General features: G+C 39.5%; 1 protein-coding gene and 1 non-coding gene across 4 annotated transcripts in view; one reads left to right on the top strand and one right to left on the bottom strand.

The window, feature by feature from the left end:
• CADM2 (cell adhesion molecule 2) overlaps window positions 1-27,758 on the bottom strand; it is a 1,024,844-nt gene that overhangs the window by 398,842 nt on the left and 598,244 nt on the right. The gene's annotated exons all lie outside the window — the stretch shown is intronic.
• On the top strand, window positions 18,303-18,405 carry LOC140905683 (U6 spliceosomal RNA). Its single transcript, XR_012156923.1, has one exon. It is a non-coding gene; the product is annotated as a U6 spliceosomal RNA (small nuclear RNA).

Below are 27,758 nucleotides of genomic sequence, written 5' to 3'. Positions count from 1 at the left end.
TTCTTATCATTTATCAACAGCAATTTCAGAATATTAGGAGTCATGATAAGTGAATTAACCCTCTTTGTTGGGGGAAATATAGCAGAGGTACCTTGTTTGCCTTGTTGATGGTAATGCCACAGGAAATGAAAAAGTCTTAGAAACAGGTTTCGATCTGAATTGACCTGTGCTGTTTGCCTTTCTGTTGATTGTTTATTATATCCAGGGTAGAGTGAGCCCACAACTGTAGCATAATAGTTACTAAGGAGCAGGTTGTGAAAATCCTAGTGAATGAGCTGTAGATTTTATCTGTCTTTCTACTGATAAAAGCCAGTCCTTCAAAACAGAAAGTCTGCAATTCCACTGTGCCTTTGAAGAGAACCTGGAAGATGTCAGGCAGAACTGGTGTTGAAATGTAAAGCACAGTTGTTATAACTTTTGTTGTAGTATCAGAAGCATAATATGATGCTTTAGGAGAGGATGAAGGGATATTCTGCCCCTCAATGACTATTTCTATGCTCTTTTGCCAAATGCTCCAAAAGCAGCAATAGGTGCCCACATAAAAAATGTGCAGTGAGTGATAGCTGTCTCACATCTTTCTGTATGGATGCCTAGGGTAGATTTTTCTTTCACCTGTTCTGGGGAATCTAGTAAGGAGCCAAGCATAGGATGAGTAAAAATACTGAAAATCCTTCTGTGGCACCTGATACAAATAGCTGACTGTCTTTACCACAGTAGTACCTAACTCTGGAAGCAAATGACCCAGACTGATTTGAGTATACCCTCATTTAGGAGCGAAGCAACCTTTCCTTTATGCCTCCAGCATATCAGATAAACAGTCTTGCACTGATGACATCTATATCTAAGGCAGGGGTGGCCAACCTGTAGCTCTGGAGCCACATGCATGCCATGAAACAGCTGATCCGGAGGTGCGGGGAAGGAGGGGGAGGTTCTGATCAGTGGGGCTGCTGGTGGGTGGGAGGCACTGGGAGCAATGGTGCGGGAGGGGGAGCAAATGGGGGGCTGCTGACGTATTACGGTGGCTCTTTGGCAACATACATTGGTAAATTCTGGCTCCTTGTCAGGCTCAGATTGGCCACCTCTGATCTAAGGACGCAGCCATTCCACTCATTTCTCAAAACTGCCTGTAATTAGGTTGCCAGTTTTGGCTGGACATATTCCTGGAGGTTTCATCACATGACAATCTTTTTTTTAAAGATTAATCTTGACTTTCTGGAGATTCCAAGACAATCCTGGAGGGCTGGCAACCCCACCTGTTACCAGGGCCAGACCAAAGTAATTGAGAGCCCCGAAGCACACCACTCTCCCCTCAAGCCTTTGCATGGTGGTGGAAGAGTGCAGGATAGTAGCTTGGGGCCCTGTTCTTTTCCTCCTAGGTTCCTTCTCTGGCAGGAGAAATCAGAGGTGATAGGAAGGGGAACAGCATTTACCGCAGCAGCTGGAGTGTAACTGGTTGATTAACAGACTAGAATGGCTGCTCTCTTTTCTGCCATACACACAGTCCTCTGTTGTGGGTGTGCAGGGGCAGGCATTGGCAAAGTCCTGAGGAACAGTTAATAGCTCATAGAGATGAAAGCGAGAGTTCATTCTTCTCAGAGCTATTGTTTCAGGCTGTCCGTAGACTCGGGCAAACATTTCTGCCTTGGTTGCACTCAGTGAATACGTTCGAGCTTCTATTTGTTACCATGAGGGCTAAAACTTACTTAAAAAAAAATCAGATGTTGAGATTCTGATGTAATCGGAAAGAAGAGGAGGACTAGTGGCACCTTAGAGACTAACCCATTTATTTAAGCATGAGCTTCCGTGAGCTACAGCTCATCGGATGCACGTGCAGCGAAATAACGAAAGCTCATGCTCAAATAAATGGGTTAGTCTCTAAGGTGCCACAAGGACTCCTCGTTGTTTTTGCGGATACAGCCCAACACGGCTGCTGCTCCGAAACCTGATGTAACCAGGTGACTCCAGGGGCACAAGCTGGAACTTAAGGGGCATAGGCATATAGTGTTACAGTGCCTGTACCTTAATTCTGCCTTGCTCGCTGCCAGGCCATGATTTGGACAACCCTATTATATGTCATTCAGGACCCCGGCATGAACAATGCCTTATGGCTTGATGTTCTTATGGCTGGTCGTCAGCCTTTTTCCTCTCATCTTTCTCCTCTACATCATAGATATTCATGGTAGATGAATATTTGTTTATTTAAATTTCAGGGGCCATCTCCCATTATGGTATGGATACACATGGCACTCTAGGAGAAGGCAATGGAAGTGGAAGAGCGGATGGCTGATCACTAGCTCTCTCTCTCTCTGGATGAGAGGTATGAAGAAAAAGAACCTTTTAACCTTGTAAAGAGACTTTCTTGATCATTTAGACAATGGAGGCTGCCATCACAAGAACCATAGGACCACATGGGAAGAGAACTTGCAAAGACTAGTCTCATAAAATAGGAGAAACCCTAAAAGAAGGCTGGGCATTCATACAAGAAATTCCTTTGCAGCTCTTAGTATTTGCTATCCCAGGTTCTAGTCCAATGGTCTCCTCTTAAAACTTCTGGCTGTCACATAAATTCCACCCTCCTCCCCCCAAAACAAAGAAACAATAAAGCATAACTAAGTAAAAGACACCATAAGTGTCATTACAGATACAAATTGTACTTTTAGCCATATTCTGTTGCAACATGGTTCACATGAAGCAGCTGATGATCTGGAGACAGTATGGACCTGGCTGGTTTATACAGAACATAAATTAGACTGGATTGGACTGGACATACAGGTAAGGGTGAGAAAGTTCAAGTTTTCTCCTTCACCTGTGTAGCACTTTTTTCTAACTGTGGCTACATTCTCTCCATTTCTTCAGCTCAGTTCCAAAAGGTTCATATGGTTCATAAGGTTATATTCCTTTAAATTACATTAATGTTTATACAGTTCTTTGAAAATGTAAAGCACTACATTTCTGGTATTATATTTTATGCTTATAGCGAACTAATGGGATGACCAAATGGAGATTTATCAGGCATTCTAGGAATCACCTAAAACCAGAAGAACTAGCAACATGGCAGAAGAAAAATGGAATACTTTGAATACCTTTGCAGTTCATCAATCAAATGTAAGAATTTCGATTGATTTATTAATCCTTATTTGGATTAATCAATAAACATTCTTATACTTTATTAATACATAATGAAAAGACTAAACAAAGCTTCAAACAACTGTACAACTTGCAGAACAGCAGAAGCAGAATTATTATACAATTATATCTACCTTTACAAGTTACAAACTATTCCCTGGTAGGAATCCACCTCTTCATTCATTATGATTCAATATAATTGGAGCAGCTAAGGTAAAGTGTCTCCCCAGCAGGAGGCTGCAAATGAATCCCGCTGATGCTTTTATTACTACCGATTTATAAAGCTTGTCCCAGCACTCAAAATAACTCCAGTGCTTGGGGAAAGTGTTTGCAAGTGGTTTATATACTGAAACAGTGCAAAGATAATTACATTAACCAGGATACAGTGTGAAAGCCTGGCAAGAATGCTCAATGTTAGAAAACTTTCCGTTCCATAAAAATCAGATGATGGATGTAGTAAACGATTCTCTGATGCGACAAAGAAAAATTTCTTCCTGTTGAAAATAAGTTCTTTTCAGAATTAAAAATGAAGAGGGATCCATCCACTCAAAACAAAAAAATACCTTTATCTTGGTTTAATCCTCTAGTGAATGTATGAAAGGTACAGTTTTTAATCCTCTGCAACTGGGGTCAGCAACTGAAGAAAACGCATGTGTTTATCCTACGCTATCCATGCATGATATAGCATAAGATAGTGGTTTAACAAGAAAGGTAGGTTTATGGGCACTGATCTTGGACTCAAAAGATTAGGGTTCAGTTATAAACCTTGTCACAGACTTCCTGGGCAACTTTAGGCAAGTTAGTGTCTCTGTGCTTCACTTCCCAATCTAGGGAGAATCAGTATGCTCCCAATTATCCAGATAGCATGGGTGATACAGATTTTATTCACATAACTGGTGTAGGCTTTGCTGGAGACCTAGAAATTGCTAACAGTATGAAACAAGGTAGGCCTTGTCAGAATAGTAACACTTAAATATCAGCTAACCAGGAAAACACATTCCTGACCAGAGAGGATGGTGCAAGAACATAGAGACATCTTAAGTAACTACGTAAACACATTCCGGAAAGGACGGTACAAGACAAAAGAGACATCTCACAAAGTTAAGGATAGAGTAACGGGACAATGGAGGAGGATGTATTGTCCGAACTATGAGATATAAGGTGGTAACAACATCTGGAATGTGATATATAATTTGTTTATATCAATGTATAAAAGAAGAAGCCAGTGGAAAGATATCTTTGTACTGGCCTAGGAGACATTGTATTATGTTGATTGAGCTGGTACCTTGTCGCAGGATGTCACCATGCCTCAGTGGGTCATAGCTGAAAATGCCACACTCAGGGCAGACTGCAAGAAATAGAGCAAGCAACCCCCCAAAACTGGTGGTATACTCTATCATTAAGTTATAGCATGCCAGTAACAAAAGCGAACTTCTGTTAACTGGTTAACAAGAAGTCAAAATGCAGTCTCTTCAGGCATTCCAGCCCTTGGCTCAGCACTCAGCCACTGGACTTTATGATGAGTGGTTACTGAAAACCAACGTCATCCGATATAAGGTCCTTCCAATACCAAGGGATCAGCCACTTAGCCAGATCAATATGTAATTAGGATCTTACCCAATAATTATGTTGATGCCAATCCTTTAGTAACCAAAATTTAAAGGGTTAGTAATATTAAAAAAAGAAAGAAAAGAAGGGAGCTATTGAATGCTTTAGGAATCATACATACAAGCGATTGCAAAGTACTGAGATACATAACCAATATTCATACTTCAGACAAAAAGATGATACATGCATATAAACAGGATAATCATACTTAACAAATCATAACTTTTCCATTGACACCTTCCATGACATACTTTGTACAAGCCTTATGGTATTTGTATAACAATGGCAATATCAATTATATAAACGGTCATCTTTAATCATATAGCATCACACAGCATACATGTGTTAGTGTACCTGAAACTTCTAGGGGCACTAGGACTAGATCTGGTCATGGGGCAGAAACTTGCCAAACTACAGAGTATTAATTGACTTATACAATTAATCAATGTAACTAATATACAATCAACAGACCAAGCAACAGTCCTGGCCAAGGGTCTCTGCTCTATTTTCCAAACTCTGTATTATCCTTAACACCCAGCATAAGATACCTGGGGAAAAAGGAAGAGATTCGGATAATGTGGAGGTTTGGATCATATGGTTTTGGATAAATGGTATACTGTACTGCCTTTTTCCCAGCCTTTGTCTATTTTGTCTGTAAACTCTGTAGGGCAGGGATTGTCTTTTACCACGTGTAGGTACAATGTGTGGTACTATGTGTTGTGTGTGTAGGACAGTATCTCTGGGATGGGGCCTTTACATGTTACTGTTACACAAACAACAACAACTACTCTTGCAAGAATGAAATGAACTCATCCTGCTAGGTAGGAAATTTCTTGCAGGCATTTTTTACGCTCTAGGAGTGGAGATGGAATAGTTAAGGGCTGAATTTTATAAAACCGTAAGTTTGCCTTGTTTGCATATATGGTTATAATTTCCCTTCTCTTCAGCATGCAATACACATGTTAAATGACACAACTGGCACGATAGGATATTCAGAACAGGGCAAAGACTCAAAGTCAAAGTTTACTGCTTCTCCTTTAACACATCCTATGAATTGCAAACATTTCAAGAGAAAACTTCTCTGTATCGACACATAATAGAGTTTACTGTATGGAGTTGCTGTGCATGCATAGTAGATGAGTCAACAGAAAGGGCTATTATAGCCACAAGGCTCTAGGGAGAAATTATACTCTTCCAAAATTATACTCATCTCAAAGTGACTGGGCCAAAATGAACTGTAATGGCTATGAAAAAGGCAAGTAGAATAAAAATTAATATTGGGTGCACAACATTTATTAAGAAAAAAACAAAGAAAATTGCAAATTATGTCAAAGTTCAGCTTCTTTCCTTTGTATCTCCCTTTGGAATCAATGAGAGTCATGGTGATAAAAATCCCTCACAATTCTTAAGAGTGGTTGTGTGGGGGTGGGAAGTGCTCATTATAGAACCAACTCTGCTGCCATTGGACAACTCTTAAAGGGCAATAACAGATAAGGATCTGATCATGAACTTCTTACTCACTTGAGCAGCAACAATACATTCACTGGAACTACTTGAGCCAGTAAACAATGCAGGATTGGGATTAATTTTTGTTCGGCCGCCCTTAGGCTCCAATACAGCAAATCATTTCAGCTTGTGCTTAATTTTAAGCAAGTGAGTAGTCCCCGTGAATGAATTGCTGAATTGGGCCTCAAAAGTAGGATGATATAAATACCTGCTACTCAAGCTACATCTGCATTTTTCTCAAGTTAATAAAGATTGTTAAAATAACTTGAGAATTACATGAGACATTGGTTTATTTATCCCTAAATTTGCATAATAAATAATAAAACAATGAGAATATGCATTTCCAAATATGGGTCTCCTCATTACTACCATGGAATCTCTTTTGATACATTTTAAAATAACTGCAGGTAAATATCAACACCTATATTCTCTTTCACACAGAGAAGTAACATCTGTTACTTCACATGTGAGAAAAGTTATAGCACAGTCCTAGATTTCTCTTTCTTGAGAAAAATAAAGATAATTACCCTTCATGGGTGAGATATTTGATTTATTCTACAGAGATTCGTTTCATTTCATTGTAAATTAAACTGCTTAATTCAACATTTTCAGTATCTGCTATTTGAGGGGACATCTGGGAGGGCCCAGTGAGAGTTGCCAAAGCAGATAGACAAAACCTTCAGTGAATTACACACATTAAATGCAGTGTTTATAATTATTTTCATAGGGTGAGCTGTCACTCTGATATCATTTGATCCCTTCTTCTCTTTCTGTTCTCTCCTTTCTATCAGCAAGCATGCTACAGGCATGCAATTTCCTAGATATTATTTTGCAAGAATCTCTCTCTTTGCTGAGTCTTTGAATCTTCGTATTTTTGTTATAAAAAAATGAAGGGACAATGTCATCAAAGCAAATATACGGAAACAGAATAATCATCTATAACTTTACAATTTTGATTTTTACATTTTAATATAAAAATAATAATGATTTTTCCTATTGCAGAAGTGATATTTTGGCCTAAATTGCATATGACAGCTGAACATCCAGTAGAATCTCCCAAGGTGTATGACAGCTGAGTTACGTATTGGCCAAATATGATGGAATTAAGTGTCACTTTACATTACTTTAAATAAAACTGATGAATAGATTAAATTTAAAAATAAAAAAAACTATTAAAATAACGGAGAAGTTCCAATTTAAACTGACAAAGGAAAGAAAATATAAAGTTAAGGCTGTCACTCTTGTATTAGCTCACCTCCTCTGTTCTTAGATATTGCAACATAAATATGAGTGAATCACAGCAGCTTTAAAATGTTATTTATTTTGACAATCTCTCATGTACTTCTCAAGTTATTTTAACTCTTTATTAACTTGAGAGGAATGCAGATTTAGGTTTATTTAGATTTTTCCCCCATTTAAGTTTATGCAAACTCATTCCATAAAGTTAAAAGCCTCAAATGTTGCCATATTACACTACTTCTCTAAAACCAGAATTCTTAAGAGAACCCATCCTGCATAACCATTAACGTGGTTCCCCATTGTAGCCCCCCTCACAACTTCCCCATATCTCCTATTTAATCCGCTCAACCATGAAAAGCCTAGGTGAACAGGTGAGTCTTGCATACAGTCGGAAGGTCACCAAATCAGGCTCTGGATTTCCAAGGATAGAATCTGATTCCACAGTAAAGGAGCCCTCACTGAAAGCACCCTGGCATCAGTCCCTTGATTAATAAATAGAATTTCTATTCTGAGCACCTTGGATAACTGCAGACACGACATTTAGGCCCAGTTTTTTTTCAAGGTTTTTAAGTGTTGCCCCCATTCAATGTTGCAATGCCAAGTTCCTTTAAGAGCGTAAGTCCCACTGACTTTCAATGAGATTTAGATATTTAAGTGCCTAAATCAGCTCTAAAAATGACACTGAGGCACTACAACACTGAATGGAGCAACGTCTAAATACCTTCAAAAAATCTGGGCCTTAGAGTTGACTGGAATACTCATCTTAAAGAGGATACATGATAGAAACATTCAGAATAATAAATGGCACTACGAGCATAAATCAGGCACTACCTAATTACCTTTTCTTATAATACAAGAACAAGGAGTCATTCAAGGAAAATGAAGAGCACAATTTTAAAATGGTTAAAGGAAATATGTTCTTCTCCCAATTAACCTGTGGGACTTATTGCCACAAGGTAAAGAGCTTGAGGCCAAGATCTTGCCATGATTAAATTTAAAAAATGGACAGTTGTAGCGATAACATCTAGAGTTAAAACAGTAAAGGAGTAAAATAAAAAACAAAAACAAGCAAACCCAGCAGGAATTTTAGAACAATATAAACTCTCATGCTTCAGGAGTCACAAGCAAACAGTTACGTAATCAGAATTTAAAAGATTTTTTGGTGTGGGTGGGTTATTTCATAACATATTGCAAGGCTTCTTGTACCTTCCTCTGAAGCACATGATCTGGCTACTAGGAGATACAGGCTATTGGACAACATTAATAACTAATCTGATATATTGTGGCAAGTCCTAGGTTCCTAATTACATTCTTATCATTATATATATATATATCTCTATATATATATCTAGAAAGTCCATCTTTCAAATAAAGAGAATCCAAATAATTTAAAGCTTTATAGGTCAAAACCAACATCTTGAACTTCATCTGGAACTCAGCTGGTAATCAGTGCACAGCATGGAGTACAAAGGTAATGTGCTGTCTATATGAAACACAGGCCATACTATACCCAGACCTAAGACCAAACAAACTGAGGTAACAGAGTACCTAAAGATTCCAGAGTCACGATTTTCTTTTCAATTATTTTGGAATAAATTAAGAACAATTTCATTGGCGTCAATCAAGTTACACTGGTTTAAAACTTCTTAGAGACAAGAATTGGGCCCTCAATACTGATATGGTTGCTTCCCATAATCTTCTCAATGATTGTCCACAACAAAGGGGATTCAAAAGGCAGTAATAGTTGAACAGTCTGTATGTGAAAGGATGGCTTTTTGAGCAAGAATTGAATGATAAAAAAAGATAAAAACACCTTGTCCCTTTCAAGGGAAATTTGACAGTCTTCTTTAACAATGGCCCCAACACTTCCCCATTGGCTTCTGTTACCCAGGAAGCATATGGATTGAATCCATAGATAGCAGGTCATATATCCCATAGCACCTCAAAGATTTACTGAGCAATACAAGCCAAAAATGAAGCAAAGAAAACTCATTCCCCCGCATCAGAGGCACAATGTTCACTCAGGAGACCGATGATCTTATTCACAAAGTACTTTAAAAAGTCATCAGTGTTGAAAACACTCAACTATGTTGGATAAAAAGGAACAGATTAATCAGGTTAAGTACTGGGAACATTTCTGTTAATTTATATTTCACAGGTTGTATGCTGGTGACAAAGATTTTTTCCCCACAGTGTCTGCTCAACATCTAAACACCTCCTTATGCCTCAACCTGATTGAGTGTAACACTACTTCCACCAGTGTTCTAGCCATCTTTCTTCCTTCTTCATAAATTGCAGGTAATCTAACAACCTCAGCAATATGTGAGGAAAAAAGGAGGATGTTTGTGTTTTGGAGGCACAGTATTGACTACAAAGGATATCAAAACACCCTAGAGCATGAACAGGAATGCTCTCTTGGAGAATTCTAAAATCTCTCAAAATTGAAAAAAATAGAAAGGAGCATAAACTTTGGCAAGTGCAAAAACATAATTAGGCAGGCCAAAAATGAATTTGAAGAGCAAATACCAGAAGACACACAAACTAAGAGGAAAGAAAAGAACATGAGAAGAAGGAAGCTGCCAAATAATCAGTGGGTCATTGGACAACTGAGGTGCTAAAGGAACTACCAAGGAAGAAGAGGAAATTGTGGAGAAGCTAAATGAATTCTTTGTATCAGTCTTCATTGTAGAGGATGTGAGGGAGATTCCCACACCTAAGCCATTCTTTTTAGATGAGAAATCTGAGGAACTGTCTCAGATACAGGTATCAATAAAGATGGTTTTGAAACAAATTGATAAATTAAACAGTAATAAGTCACCAGGACCAGAAGGTGTACACCCAAGGTTTCGGAAGGAAATCAAATATGAAATTGCAGAACTATTAACTGTGGTATGCAATCTATTGCTTAAATCAGCCCTTGCACAAGACAACTGGAGGATAGTTCATGTAATGCTGATTTTTTAAAAAAAGGCTCCAGAGACAAGTCTGGCAATTATAGGCCTGTAAGCCTAATTTCAGGCAAATTGGTTGAAACTGTACTAAAGAACAGAATTATCAGACACATAGATGAATACGATATGTTGGGGAAGAATCAACATGGCTTTTGTAATGGGAAATCATGCCTCACTAATTTAGTAGAATTCTTCAAGAAGGTCAAACAGGTGGACAAGGGTGATCCAGTTGATATACTGTACTTGGACTTTCAGAAAGCCTTGAACACCAAAGCCTCATAAGCAAAGTAAGCTGTCATCGGATAAGGAGGACGTTTTTTTTTCCCCCACTAATCAAAAATAGGAAACAAAGGGAAGGAATAAATGGTCAGTTTTCACAGTGGCAAGAGGTAAATAATGGGTTCCTTCAAGGATCTATACTGGGATCAACGTTGTTCAACATATTCATAAATGATCTGGAAAAAAGGGCAAACAGCGAGGTGGTAAAGTTTGCAGACAACACAAAATTACTCAAGATAGTTAATGGAGACAAGGTGGGAGAGGTCATATCTTTTATTGGACTAACTTCTGTTGGTACGAGAGACAACCTTTGAGCCACACAACTTCTTCTTCAAGTCTGGGAAAGGTACTCCAAGCACCACAGATAAATTCTAGGTGGAACAGATTGTTTGGCTTAAGTAATTAGCACATATTTTAAAGGACCATTCAAAGTAGAATGGCCCACTAACACCTCTGCAGTCATAGGGCAAAAAGGGGGTTAGAAGTGTTATATATTTTTGTAATGAGACGTAGATCCAGTGTATCTGTTCAGTCCATGATTTTTAGTGTCTGCAAATTCATAACTCTGTGAGACACTAAAAATCAACTATTTTATGTTAATCATTCCGTTCCATCTTTCATTTAGCTGTCATGTTCAGCATACCTTTTCCAGACCTGAAGAAGAGCTCTGTTTGGCTTCAAAGCTTGTCTCTCTCACTATCAGAAGTTGGTCCAATAAATCAGTGGTCTCCAAAGTTGGGAGTGCGCAAGACCATCCCTGGGGGTGCACGGCAGGAGGAGCGCCACTGGCACGGCGGCAGCAGCGCTCCCGGACCTTTGATTCTTCGGCAGCACGCCGGCAGCAGCTCGGCTCTCCCCGCTCCGTCTTTGGTGGCATGGCGGCAGCAGCTCTTCTTTTTTTTTTTTTTGCGCCTCCCCAGAGCTGGCCCTGGGGGCGCGCAATCCAAAACGTTTGGAGACCACTGCAAGAAATGATATAACCTCATCCACCTTGTCTCTCTGGGCAACAAAATGGCAGATGAAATTCCACGTTGACAAATCCAAAGTAATGCACATTAGAAAACATAATGCCAATTATACATACAAAACGATGGGGTCTAAATTAGCTTTTACCACTCAAGAAAGAGACCTTGGTGTCATATCGGATAGTTCTCTGAAAACATCTGCTCAATGTGCAGCGGCAGTCAAAAAAGCTAATAGAATGTTAGGAACCATTAGGAAAATGACAGATAATAAGACAGAAAATATCATAATGACACCATATAAATCCATGGTATTCAAAGACACTGAATACTGCATGCAGTTCTGATGGTCCCATCTTAAAAAAAAATGTATTAGAATTGGGGAAAAAAAACCTACAGAAGGGCAACAAAAATTATTAGATGAATACAACAGTTCCATTCAAGGAGAAATTTAAAAGACTGGGTCTGTTCAGCTTAGAAAAGAGATTTTATTATTTAGCGTGTGCATAGTTGTCTAGCCAAGTGATGGTATTTTCAGTGGCATGATGCAGTTCTTCTAGGCCACCTCTGAACTTAGTCAGCAGGCATTCGTCGACAATGTGTGCCAGCATTTGCACAGTGCCACAGCTGCATAAAGGACTGTTACAAAAGCCCCTGCGATACTGGTTAGCTGCACAGAGACCGTACCCAATCCGGAACCTGTTCAACAGGGACCATTGACGATGGGGCAGGTCAAACCAAGGCGAGCAGATTGTGGGGTCGGCAATGGGGGACTGGTTGGGGATTATAACAGATATTCATTCCTCTCACCAGAGTGTTTCCGCCCTTACATCCTGGCGTGGCAGATGAGACCATAATGGGCAATGTGATGGCAAACATGCAGCTGCTGGTTTGAAAGGTCATTTTGCAGCAGCAGGCTTGGGTTGGAGCGTACTTTCTCCAGTAACTTGCCTGTGGCAACTTCTCGTCTGATATGAGGAGGAGCAATATTGCTCAGAACCAGAAGCCATGGGAGTGGGGTCGGGCACAGGGTGCCAGAGATGCGCATGGCGGCATGTTACTGCTTATCCACCAGTTTGGTGTGTGATGATTGACTCCAAACTGGTGCGCAGGACTCCGCCACCAAATACTTGGTGGCAAGAGCTAATGTCCACAGAGTTGGAGCATGGGCACCCCACGATGAACCTGCCAGTTTGCTAAGAAGATTGTTACATATCTTAACTTTAGCTGCTGTCTTCTTCAGGTGGGCATGGTAACTCAGTGTGCGGTCTAAGGTCACACCTAGATAGACCGGTTCTACTTCATGCTTCACCTTCTGACCATTCTGATAAACATTCAGTTCTTGGGTTGCGCTGGCATGATGAAGATGGAACAAACTGGAGACTGTTTTTATGACGCTTGGCTGAAGGCACCAAGTCTTGCAGAAAAAGAGATGACTCTGTGTGGATATGATAGAGGTCTACAAAATCATGAATGATGTGGACAAAGTGAATAAGGAAGTGTTATTTACTACTTCACATTACACATGAACCAGGGAACACCCAATGAAATTAATAGGCAGAAGGCTTAAAACAAATATAAGGAAGTACTTCTTCACAAAATGAACAGCCAACCTGTAGAACTCATTGCCATGGGATGTTGTGAAGGCCAAAATACAACTGGAATAAAAAAAGAATAAGATAAGTTCATGGAGGATAAGTCCATCAATGGCTGTTTGCCAAGATGGTCTGGGATACAACCCCATGCTCTGCTTGTCCCTATGCCTCCAACTGCCAGAAAGTACAATACAATATTGAGAAGCCACCTGAAGTGGAGCCAAATGCAAACAGCATAATCCTATGTCTTTCCTGTATCTTCTCTCAGTTCATATTGTGCAGTTCATAAAGGACATTAAGGCTTATAATTAGCCTATCTGCATAACAACAGGTCTAGGTGAACGTGTCTCATGCAGTCAGGTTTTAGTAAAGTCAGAGGACACATATTTAAATAAATAATGGATGGAAAGTGTTTTATTAGCCACTGACTTTCAATTCAACAGCTGGTCAACTGTCACGATGGAATTACCACACTATCTGGAATTATCTGAGTGGGTCACCTCAAATGATCTATTCCAGACATGTGAGTAAACACCCACATGGATTTTAGATTGAGCTAAAATAAAATGTACTAGATATCTTACACATGCTCACTTGTTAGAGACATCAGTTAAGAATCCCTCACGTGTCCTTTACGGAGAGTGACCTGAAAAGTCAGTCAGCATTTGCCAACATTTCAATTGGCCTGCTAAACCCAGGGTTGTGAGTTCAATCCTTGACGGGGCCATTTATGGATCTGGGGCAAACATTGGGGACTGGTCCTGCTTTGAGCAGGGGGTTGGACTAGATGACCTCCTGAGGTCCCTTCCAACCCTAATATTCTATGATTCTATGACAAATGTCAGAGGAAACAAGACTGTTCACCAAGTGAAAAAGCTTTTCATGTGAGCTTAGTTGAGCCCTACAGTACATGGCTGTATTGATCTGCCTCATAATTCGTAAACAAGAACTTAAAACGTTTACATGCTGATGTAGATGGGACGAGCTTGCTGGCAATCAGCACAGGTATCAGAGTATAAGCAAAACTTTGAATTCCAACAGCTTTTCTTGTCTGTGTGGAAAATAGATGGGCAAATCAAAATCTGTCTCTCTGTGGTAGATGTTTATGAATAATAATTGACAAATTTATATAATATTTATAATATTTAAATATAAGTTTATGAAAGGTACAAGGGAAAGTGTTTTAAATGTATCAAAATCTATACTGCATATTTCAGCCTGAAAACTAGTTTTATAGATGATGTAAATACTTTAAAAAAGGGAGATTATAATGGAAATATCAACAGACCGATATCTAGAGTAGGCTACCAATTATTTTCATGATCAAGAAAAGTGAACCCGAATGAACTCTTTCCATATATTCAAACAGATGGAGATAATTCAGCACTCTAAAACAAATTAAACACATTTTTCTCTTATTAGTATGCAAAAATTGCAGCTGTAAGTTTATGTAGAATTTCATTTCCTAGTTTGAAGTATGTAATGTACTTTTATTTTTCTAGACTAAAATAAGTATCAACATTGCAAAGTACATCAGAATTCCTTTTGTACTTCCATACCTCCACAGTTTGTTTACTTCCCATCTTGTTGTTTACAGTACATGAAAAAGGCGAGTTAGGTGTTGCATTTAAGGCTGACATCTTGTCAGATGTAAGTTGCATGCCAGCCAGTACCTGCTTTTAGATTGTATGATGCATCATGCTTCAAATACAGACAAAAAGCTGCCTGAAGAAATACCAGATTAGATAACCCAGCATTCACTTTCAGAGTCACAGGCAGTAGGTGGATACTAGTAATAAGAAAGAATTGATTTTCATAGACAGAAAGACAATTCATTGAAAGAACACCTCCTCAGATTTTCTGAAGAGAGGAAAATGAATATGTGATACTACAATATTGTAAAAATGGACCTCTGCCCATCATGAACTCCAAAGTCCATTTACTGTTCCCTGGCATTGATAAGGCAGAGTGTACACCAAAATCCATTCAAAGGCATTTGCGAGTAATAAATATATCAGGAATATAAAGTATGTTCTATTTATAATTTGTGGGGTAGAAATCTATCAGGAATCTATTTTCCTCTTCTAAATAGTTTTTTCTTGCTTTTAAACAATAGATTGGTTAACATTCTGATTTTTTTTAAATCTTGTCACCATATTTTTACACATTATTATTTATTGATTATATGCTAACATCTTGATTTTACATAGGCATAAAAACATTAAAATGTGCAAGATTTTTTTTAAATAAACACTAGGGCATATCCTGCTTCACTGAATTAAATAGGAACTGGACTGAGCATACTTACTCAAGCCCTTTGTTGTTCTGGAACATACAATATAAAATCTCCTGTACAAGAATATTAACATGGTCCTACTCTTCCTCTTGAGCATCCTGCTGCTCTCATAAACAAATCCTGACCCTGGATACACACCCTTATATGGCATGCAAGTGCTTAAATATTTTAAGCTTTCTTACATGTTTCCAAATTCCAGATTCTGCCTGACACTTTCATAGGTATGAGGGGGCAGGTGCGGTAAAATTATAGCCCATATGTTCCAGGGAGCACAATAGCTGCAACATCCCTTATCCCTTAGAGGCTCCCAGCACTCCAAAAGGAGGTGGAAGAGGCAGGAACATGGCTGCTTCCCTCTCATGCAAGCTACACTCCACAAGATGGGTATAATAACAGGCACACAAAAGACGCATACGTGGAAGCTTTGGGAGGCATTGACATCCCAGTGCTCTCCCTGGGACTGATAACTAAATAAGAACTAGATTGTTCCATATATTTACAGCAACTCTCATATCACTGTAAAGAACGTTATACCTTAGTATTAAAAATCACTAATGCTTTGCTTTTAAATGCTTCATTAAACTAAATTATTTTAAGAATAATACACAGAACAATATGCAAAAATAATGTAAATTCCAGCATAAGAGGATTGCTGGAGCGCGCCTGAGCCATACTGGTGTGTAGGCACAGCACTTTACATTGCTTTAGTAATGGGGGAACAGTCCCTAGTGGCCCACAACAGGAGATCCAAGTAAATCCCCATCAGCACTCTTAATGGGAGTGGCTGGAAGCGGCGGCTAGTACATCCCTCGGCCCGCGCTGCTTCCAGCGGCTCCCATAGGCCTGGAGCAGCGAACCGCGGACACTGGAAGCTGCGATCGGCCGAACCTGCGGACGCGGCGGGTAAACAAACTGGCCCGGCCCGGCAGGGTCTTTCCCTGCACAAGCGGCGGAACAAGTCTGGGAACTACTCATGTAAAGCATTACCAAAACGTACAGGAAAATGAAACCAAACAACCAAGCAACCCAGCTTCTTCTCTCTCCTGCTCATTCACATTATTGCCTTCATTTGTGCGGCTTGTTTTCCTTCCTTATGTTTGTATGTGGCACTGTAGCACTGTAGTTCATGACAAGACATCAGTTTAGCTACTCAGCATTTTGAAACAGAACTTCAGAACCTTTATTAATTTTTTGCTAACATGGAAATCTGTTTGTCAGATAAAGTTAGGTTGTAAAACAATTGGGGCTTTAAGTAACACTTACCCTTCCCAAGACTAGCTTTCCTGTTTCTGTTTTCCATACTGTAGATAGTATTACATTTTTCTGGCTCTCAATTCTGAATAAATCACTCATTAGATGGGATATTTAACTAAAAACACAGCTTGTAAGAGCCTCTCTTTAAATTCTGGACAACTGTTTCCATTTTGACAAATGTTCAATGAGCTGCAGTAGATCGATTAAATCTTTTTAGTCTTCTTCATTGGTCATACAGTAGTTTTGCTTTGGCTTTCCCCAGAAGAGGCAGATATACACAGATAATTGATCTGGCAGCTGGTCTCCCTGTTGGCAGCACATTGTAGAGGCATTTTATCATCAGGCTAGCTAAGTATACTTAACTTTTACACTAGAAATAAAAATACCCCTCCAGGAATAAAGTTAATTTAATATTATTTTATTCAAGAAAAGTATTGCCATAGTGAAAGTTAATTATATAGAAAAACATCAGAATCTATATTTGAAGTTTTGACCTCTATTTTCTCAAACTACGATTTAAACACCTGTGGTGCTTTAGTACTATATACATATAGCACAGTGTGCAAATCTTAATTTCAGCCATGATCCTTCAATTGACTGCATGTGGATATAGGAATGCGCTTGCATGCAGACAGTGACAGGATTGAGACTTTTTTACTTAATAACATAAGAATGGTCCGACCCAGTATGGACAATGGTCTGTCTAGCCCAGTATCCTGTCTTCTGACGATGACCAGTGCCAGATGATTCAGAGGGAAACAACAGAAGAGGGCAATTATCGAGTGATCTATTCCCCGTCATCCAGTCCCACTTTCTGACAGTCAGATTTTAGGGACACCAAGAGCATGGGTTTGTGCCCTTAATAATCACTGGACCTATCCTCCATGAAATTACCTAGCTGTAGCTCACGAAAGCTTATGCTCAAATAAATGTGTTAGTCTCTAAGGTGCCACAAGTACTCCTTTTCTTTTTGCGAATACAGACTAACACGGCTGCTACTCTGAAACCTAATTCTTTTTAGAATCCAGTTATTCTTTTTGCCTTCAAAGCATCCCCCGGGAAGAAGTTCCAAGACTGACTACATTGCGTGAAGTAGTACATCCTTATATTTGTTTTAAACTGTCTGCCTATCAATTTCAGGGTGACCACTGGGTTTTATGTTATGTGTATGGGTAAAGAACACTTCCCTGTTCACTTTCTCCGCTCCATTTATAATTGTATAGGCCGCTATCATATCCCCCTTAGTCATCTCTTTTCTAAGCTGAACAGTCCCAATCTTTTTAACCTCTCCTCCCATGAAAGCTGTTCTATACCCCAATCACTACCTTCTGTATATTTTTTCCAGTTTTAATGCATCTTTTTTTGAGATGTGGCAATCAGAATTGATTGCAATATTCAAGGCATAGGCATACCATGGATTTATATAGAGGCATTATGATATTTTCTGTCTGATTATCTGTCCCTTTCCTAATGGTTCTAACACATTAGGCTTCGGCAGCACATACACTAAAATTGGAATGATACAGAGAAGATTAGTGTGGACCCTACGCAAGGATGACAAGCAAATTCGTGAAGCATTCCATATTTTTTTGGGTTGGATTAGATGACCTCCTGAGGTCCCTTCCAAAGTGGATATTCTATGATATTCTATGATTGTTTGCATTTTTAACTACCACTGTATACCGAAGAGAGATTTTCAGAGCGCTATCTGCAGTGACTAAGATCTCTTTCTTGAGTGGTAACAGCTTACTTGAGATTAATGTATTTATAAACTACTAAACTAATTTCATGCCTAAGTAAAGCTTTTCATATGGGTAATAAACTGAATATTTGTATCACAATCACCTTTTGAGGTACCCATAACTTTGTATGTATAGTTGATACGATTTTTCCAGTGTGCGTTACTTTGGGCTTATCAACACTGAATTTCATCTGCCATTTTGTTGTGTACTCACACAGTATTGCGAGATCCTTTGTAACTCTTCAGAGTCAGCTTTGGATTTAACTATCCCCTAAATTATCTCGAAACCTTGTCACCTCACTGTTCACCCCCTGTCCAGATCTATGAATATGTTGTACAGCATGAGTGCCAGTATAGATCCAATTTACTTCTTTCCAGTGCAAAAAACTGATCCTTTATTCTACCCTTTGTTTCCTATCTTTTAATCAGTGACTAATCCATGAGAGGACCTTCCTTCTTATCCCATGACTGCTTACTTTGCATAATAGCCTTAGATGTGGGATCTTGTCAAAGACTCTCTGAAAGTCCAAGTATACTATATCCACTGGATCACCCTTGTTCATATGTTTGTTGACTCCTGCAGAAGAATTCTAGTAGATTGGTGAGACATGATTTCCCTTTACAAAAGCCATACTGACTCCTCCCCAACATATAGTGTTCATCTATACATCTGGTAATTATGTTCTTTACTACAGTTTCATCCAGTTTGTCCAGTACTGAAGTTTGGCTTAGTGGTCTATAATTGCCATGATTGTCTCTAGAGCCTTTTTTAAAGATTACATTAGCTATCCTCCAGTTTATCTCATATAGAGGCTGATTTAAGTGATAGGTTACATACCACAGTTATCAGAGTAACAGCCGTGTTAGTCTGTATTCGCAAAAAGAAAAGGAGTACTTGTGGCACCTTAGAGACTAACCAATTTATTTGAGCATCTAAGGTGCCACAAGTACTCCTTTTCTTTATACCACAGTTAGATTTGCAATTTCATATCCAAATTCCTTCAGACATCATGGGTGAATATCATCTTGTCCTGGTGACTTATTACATTATATTAGCATTAATTTAGCTTCTCCGCAACAAACTTGTCTTCCTTGAGTGCTATTTTAGCATCATGATTGTCCAGTGGCCCCACTTATAGTTTAGCAGGCTTCCCACTTCTGATGTACATATTTAGTTTTTTTTTGTCTTTTGGTAGTTGCTCTTCAACTTCTTTTTTATACTTTCTAATTATACTTTCACATTTGATTTGCCAGAGAAAGGAGCATAAACTATTTTCCTCAGTAGGATCTGACTCCAATTTTTAAAGGACATCTTTTTGCCTTTAACTACCTTTTACTCTGCAGCTAGCTATAATGGCTTTTTGGGAGGGGCCCTCTATTTTTATTTGGGATACATATTTAGTTTGAGCCACTATTATGGTGTTTTTAAGTAGTTTCCATGCTGCTTGCAGGCATTTCACTTGAGGCTATTCCTTTCAATCTCCATTTAAATAACTTCCTAAATTTTTGGGTAGTTCCTCTTTTTGAAGTTAAATGCTACTGTGGTGGGTTTCTCTGATATTTCCTCCCCCCCCAGAAGGATGTTTAAATTTAATTACATTATGGTTGCTATTACCAAGCAGTTCAGACCCGATCCTTTGTTTCATTTAAGATTAAATCAAGAATTGCCTCTTCTCTTGTGAATTCCAGGACTAGCTGCTCCAAAAGCTTACTTAAGATTAATATATTTATAAACTCCTAAACTAATTTCACGCCTAAGTAAAGCTTTTCATATGGGAAATAAACTGAATATTTGTATCACAATCACTTTTTGAGGTACTACATCCACAGCAGTTAATGGTTCATGTAGCAGCTATAAACAGGTTGAATTTAAAGGAGCTTGTCTTTAGGTTAGATATGTTTTGTTCTACTTTATTTTGATGCTTGTGATAATGTCAGTTTGATAACTGTGGAGACCAAAGTCTTATGTTCACTTAAGGGGTACAGCAAAGGCAGTGGTGTAACAGGCTTCTCCAGCAACATGCTTCAAATGTGACCCAAAGGACCATCTACAAAGGAGAGAAGATTTATTCTCACCATGGTTATTCCATCCTTACCCTCTCTGCTAAGGCTCCAAACAAAGGTACTAGTTAATACAAAATGAGCCAGTGTTGGTGCTGGGATGTGAATGCCTCTCTACAAGGAACTGGACAGAGATTAATAACTCATTTCACAGTGGCCACAAAAAAAGCATCACATGGATTCAATACTGGCCAGGACTAGATTGGTTTTCAAATACAGTGATAGTGTACATGCATATATGTAGCTCAGATTATGTTGGATAAGAAAATATCAATAATGAATTGGAAATAGAATATCTGGAGCATCTTTTAAGTCATTATACTAGTGTTTGCATTCTTCAGATGAAGCTTCATTTTATTATGTAAAATTATATTCTGATAAAATGCAGACATTTTATTATGTAGAGACTACAGTCTGCATGATGTAACTTCATATTTGTTACATGTAAGCAAAGTCAGAGTTCTATGGAAATAATATACATAACAATATGGTTAAATTCCACTCAAATACATTATCCCTCACTTTACCTATTCAATATTCGAGTACAGTGCATTTTTCCCCCATAGGAATTCTTTGTACTCCTTCTGGTCTAGTCTAACTGTGACATTGATTTAAACTTTTAATGACCATTAATGCTTGTGGGAAATATTCCAGAAAATTTGTCTCAGGCCAATTAAACTGATATTTAAAGGCACATCACTTCATTATTGTCTGAAACAATTTTCTTAGTTGGCCTCCCTTATATTCACTTTTGTTTTGCCTCCAGTTTTTTGTTTTTTATTTTTTTTAAATAGAGTTTATTGTCCTCTCTAGCTTCACAGTAACTCTATCATATTCCTATCATCCTCTTCTGCAATTTGCATCTGTGACCACTTCCCCACACACTCAAATAGGTCAAAAGGGCACGCAAGCAGATGACTCTGAAGTTGAAGCCAGTAGCACACTCTCTGGGAGTTCTTTACTCCTGAGGGATCATGACCATCCAAACTGGAAGGTGAGACCCCCCTCCTACAAAGAATATCCATTTTCTTGCTACTAGTTGAGCAAAATAATGAGCCCAATAAGAATGCAAGTCTCTTACTTACCTTGCAGCAATATGTGAGGCAACCAGACTAGCTGGGTAACTTTGGCAGTATTTGTATTTATGTGTTACATAATTTATTAAAATTCACTGTTTTATTCAACCACACTTGTAGAATTAATAAAACATACTTATGAAAGATCTGCAAAAGTGTTTTTATTTTTTGTTAACCCATTCTATTATAAAGAGCAAAAGATGTCATGCTAGAATAAAATGCATATCTTTTAACGATAATGCACAGAAGGTACTGAATGTATAGAAACAGACCAAACTAAGGAGAAGTCGGTCTTAAAATAAACCTCAAAAATGTAGCTTGCACTTGTAAAACACCTTTGAGGCACATCATGAAGTGAATGACTTTTCCAATTACACCTGAAAGCACTAAATATCCGCTGGCTATTTTTCACCTTTGATTCATTCAGAAAAGACCATGATAAATTATAAAAGGTACAAGAGTAAAAAGTGGGTGCAAAATTACCAAACAACACTCACACAAGGATGAAAAGGCTTTCAAAAAATATCTCTAGTTCTTAGTTTTGATATGCGTTCTGCTATATCTTTGCTTTGATGTAACCAATTTAAAAACTACTATCACCCTGGCTTATCATACATATCTACTAATTATTGGCACATCCCATTTTAATGAATCAAGGGTTTAACTCCTTTGGTCTCATTGAAGAAATCTATAACAAGCCACTAGCTGCATCTCCATTGTAAAGGTTACTTCTCAAAACAAGCTTAAAATGGGGTATGCATTTTTCTCTACAGGTAACTTTTCAATGAGAATTTACATTTATAGTTTTTATGCCTTTGAATTTACAGTGGGTTGCTGGTTTATAAGTGTATGAAATTGGTGTATTCACATTTGTCTACAACAGCCGCCTTTTTAAAATTTTGTCAGTTAATATATTTTAAGACGATATTATGTATGGACATGGAAATCGGTCAAGAGCTAAATCCTGAGTGGATCTGCTGCAAGAGGTAGCTTTTTAAAAATAAGCTTTTAGTATTAATAGTAATATTTTAGTTATTCTTCAGAAGTGAAGGTTTAAAGGAAGCCAGCACATAAAATCTTCACCATCAGAAAAAAAATCACAAGGAACTGCCCTCTTTCAAACTGGTGCCCATTATCCCATTGTTCTTAGAGTGACTGAAGGCACAGATTTCCCTTTAGTTAAGATGGACATCAGTTCCCTCCAGCCTATGTATGAGGAAGTTAAGCCTGCTCTTAGTCAAGATAGTCCCTGCCTCCCATTGTCCTCAAAGGAAGTTAAGCCAAGATGTCCTCAAATAAGAGAGTGACCTCTGTCTGACCAATCAGGGGGCAGAGAGGGGCACTGTGAGACACAGATGAATATTAGAAGGGAGTAAGGGGGCAGGTGGGAGAAACTTGTGTGTGTGTACACACGCGTCTATTCACATGTACACACTGTATGGTGGAGTGCAAGAAGTGGAAAATGGAGGAGGAGCATGTAAAGGGAAATGTAGAAGGGATCCTGAGGGTCAGGGCAACAGCAAAGACAATAGGAAAAAGAGAAGGTCAGGACTTAGAGGCATAAAGAATACAAAATGCAATATTTGCCTCCTATTCTTCCCCCCACAGGCACACACAGGTTGCCCACAATAAATTAACTCTGTCATCCTACAGATGTCAGCCTTACAGCACTACCTTCACCAAACTGCTTTCTCAAAAAATACCAAACTATTACACCAAAGACCACAGCAAAAACAGTGCTGGGAAAGAGTAATGTAGTGAAGAGGATTTGCAGTAGGGTAGTTTGAGGGTTAAGAATAGTCTGATGCATCCCTACATTATGAATCACAAAATAAAATAAAAATATATATCTCATTTGGAGCAATTGTTTGAATTACATTCATTCTACAATTAATGGAATGATACAATTGACCCTTGAGTACCACATACTTTTATGCAGCCAGACTTCTCTAAATAGTTGTTTCTGCTTCTAATTGCTATGCTAGCATGTTCTTCCTTTTAAGACAGCAATTGGAAGTGTTTTTATATTCTTACATTTGTATTTGTCATTATTATATGTGTATGCAGAACTTTGCACACCCTGAATGTCTGTAACTGACTTGTATCTGGGGATACTTATATTCTTTTCTACTGAAAACATGAAATTGCCCATTTACCACAATCCACCTGTGAAATCTGTCATTCCTTCCCTTTGGGTTAGGCCTGGAAACTCAGTTATAAATTAGGGCTTTTCTTAAATATGTAACATTATAAAGGAAGTACCTCAAAAGAAGAGTTAAGTGTAATAAGTAATTTATTTTATATTAATACTTATTTTTAATTAAATTATGTATTTAGGTTTAATTACCACATATAAAATGGACATGTATGAGATATCCATTTCAGATATCTTCTTGTTTCCTAGCTATTTAACTGAAAAAATACTCAATCAAGTGAGTGGTACCTATAAAACCAGTGATTAACACACATAAATTAAAAACAAGATTAAGTACATTTAGCACATGTAATATTTAAAATATCTGTGTTGCAGGGTGGACTAGGTCTGGAGGCCTTGTGGCCCTGCATAACCCTGACCCCGAATAGAGCAGAGAGAAGTCCTCCAGAGGCCTACATTACAGAGCTACGTCAAAGGAACCCGCCTTAAGTCAACCTGTTAATTTGTGTGTCTACACTATTGGGTCCTTTATCTGAAGTCACCTTTGATGTCAACTTCTGTAATCCACCTCCGTGAGAGGTGTAGCGCTTAGTTTGATTTTCATGGGCTGACTGCGAGGTAGTGCATTATGGTAGACACAGCGTTGTATAATTCAACTTATTTGGCCTCCAGGGGGTGTCCCACAAAGCTCATCTGTGACAGCTTTGGAGATCATTCTCAACTCTACTGCACTACAGCCAGGTACACAGGAAACAGCCCGTCCCCTGCTAAAGCCCTGGGAACTTTTGATTTCCCATTTCCTGTTTGATCAGCAATGGGAGCATGCCAGCTTGAGCACAGCTGATCATGGAGACTATACACCCCAAACACGCTCCCGCCTGGATCTCATTGCTGTGTGGGGAGAAGAGTCTGTGCAGGCAGAGCTCAGATCCAGCAGAAGAAATGCTGACATCTATGCAAAGATCGCTCATGGAATGGGGGAGCAGGGCTACACAAGGGACACACAGCAGTGCTGTGTAAAAATAAAAGAACTTTGCCAAGCGTCCCAAAAGGCAAGGGAGGTGAACAGTCATTCTGGTGCTGAACCCAACACATGCCGGTTCTACAATGAGCTGCATGCAATTCTCGGGGGTGACCCTACCAGCACCCCCACAAGAAACATGAACACCTCACAGGTGTGAGAGTCTAGGGACAACAAGGAGGAGGATATGATGGATGAGAAAGAGGAGGAGAATGGGAGACAGGCGAGCGGTGTATCCATTCTCGCCCAGGGCAGGGAAATATTTTTAACCCTGGAGCCCTGTAGGTTGCAGGACATCATGGTGGCTGACAGTGATGTCAGGGAAGGCACCTTTAGTGAGTATACAATTACAATGAAAGTCCAGTTAAACTTCAGCGGGCACGTACATTTGGTGATATTACATGTTTACTGTGAAGAAAAAGTGAGGTGCTGTGGTTCTCTGCTTACAAGAGACCACTCCAGCTATGCAGAGGGTGGCCCCCCAGAAAAGACTGTTTATGTGGCCTGGGATAGCCTGGGAATCATCCATGGATATCTTTAGGAAACTTTCATGGAGGTACTCTGCAATCCTTTGCAGAAGGTTTCTGGGCAGGGCAGTCTTATTTCTTCCACCATGGTAGGACACTTTCCCACACAACCCCTGAATTAATTCTGCTGGCATCATTGTGGTATGCAGCATATGGACTGAGTATATACCCAGACGCTTGCAGCATCTCCTTCCTTTCCACCTCCATTTCCCTCAGGAGATTGATATCACATAGGGTCGCCTTGGGGAAATTCTCATTAAAAGTGCTCTTACACAGAAAAAAGGGCATGTAGACCCACCCTGCCCCCGCACATTCCAGACTGCCAAACCACGTGGCTGCTAACGTGCCTTTACTGTGCTTGGCATGGGTTCGGCAAGTAGTTTAAAGTGTTTGATAGGGGACTGGGGCACTACATGAGAGATTTCACAATTTGGGAGTGAAAACATTCCCCCTCGCCCCAATCATAAGCAGCTGCCTGTGGTGCTATGGGGAATGACCATTATTCAACTAGCTACTTGTGCTCCTGACATGAGCCTGGCATAAACTTCATTAAAAGTGCGGTCACGCGTGACCTGGGTGGGGGCATACTCACCATGCCTAGAGCAGCAAAACGGCATAATGAATAGTTACGGATTCTGGTTATGTTATGACTTGCACCTAGTGTAATAAGGTTTTGGTTTTTCTATGAAAACGGCCTTGCTATGGAAACATTTTATTCGTGTACAATGTCTCCTTTATTTTTTCCCCCAGCTGACAGCTGGAAATGTGTCCTTCAGTATGTCATCAACACCTAAAAGCAAACTTTTGGTTCTTAGAAGGAGAAAGAGAACACGGGAGGACACGTTCACCGAGATAATAAACACCTCCGTGACAGCTGACACAGAGCTGAGAGCATGTAGGATTTCACTCTCTGAGAAGTTAGAGATGGACATGGAGAGCAGGACAGCTTTCAAAAAGCAAGAGCATGTGGCACAGGATGAGATGCTTTGGATTATGAGGGACCAAGCAGAGATGTTGAGGTGTCTTGTTGAACTGCAGGAAAAGAAGCAGGAGGGTAGAGTCCCTCGTGGTGGGCAGCCAGCCAGCATCACCTGACACAGATTCACCCTCCCCAAAGTGTTCCATGAGGCGTGGATGAAAAGTCCATTATCCCTTTCACTTAACTCGGGGTGTGGGTGGGGGAGGGTATTAGGAACAGAAGGAGCCTATTCACAGACCTTTGATGGTCTGGAATGTGGTGTTATGTTACACAGCTGAAAATGTTTCTCCAATTCCAACTTTACAACCCCTTTTCCCCAAGGTTACCTTTTCTTTCTGTTCTCCCTCTTTACTTATGGCTGTTAAATAAAGTAAACGAATTTGAAAAATAGATGTTCTTTATTGAGTAGAAGCAGTGGGCTTGGGCGAGGGGTTGGCTTTACAGGGACAGTGATACAAGCCAGGTGAAGGTTTTGGAAAGCACAATGCAGACAAACAGCTGACACTACTTTGTCGCATTATTGAAATGGCTTTTCAATAGCCTTGCAGACACGCAGCGCCCCTTCCTGTGCTCTTCTTATTGCCCTGGTGTCTGGCTGCACAAAAATGGCTGCCACGTAATCTGTCTCAACTGCCCTCCCCTGTGGAAAATTTCCCCCCTTTTTTCACAGATATTATGGAGCACACAGTAGGCAGTTATAACCATGAGGATGTTCTCCTCACTGAGGTCCAACCTTGTTAGTAGACTTCTCCAGCACCCTTTCAAATGACTAAAAGTACATTCAACCACCGTTCTGCACTTGCTGAGCCTATAGTTAAACCATCCTTACTGCTGTCCAGACAGCCAGTGTATGGCTTCATGAGCCATGGGAGCAAGAGTTGGGTCCCCCAGGATAGGCATCTCAACATCATCAATGTTAATTTTGTGATCTGGAAAGAAAGTCCCGGATTACAGCTTTTTTAACAGACCCAAGTTCCTAAAGATGCATGCATCATTAACCATTCCTGACCATCCTATGTTTATGTCGGTTAAATGCCCCATGATCCACCAGCGCTTGCAACACCATTGAAAAGTATCTCTTTCGGTTTATGTACTCTTTAGCAAGGTACTCTGGTGCCAAGGTGTGGATATGCGTGCCATGTATCACCCCACTGCAATTAGGGATCCCCATCGCAGCAAAACCATTCACCATGTCCTACATATTTCCTAGACTCACTACCCTTCGTAGCACAAGTCGATTAGTGGCCCTGCACGCTTGGCGCACAGCAGCTCCCACAGTTGATTTACGTACTCCAAATTGATTCCCCACTGACCAGTAACCATCTGGCATTGCCAGCTTCCAAACAGTGATCGCCACTTTCTTCTCCACTGTCAGAGCAGCT

This window comes from Lepidochelys kempii, chromosome 1, assembly GCF_965140285.1.
Source record: "Lepidochelys kempii isolate rLepKem1 chromosome 1, rLepKem1.hap1, whole genome shotgun sequence".
Lineage (NCBI taxonomy): Eukaryota > Metazoa > Chordata > Testudines > Cheloniidae > Lepidochelys > Lepidochelys kempii.
This window is presented reverse-complemented; position numbering and strand designations above follow the sequence as displayed.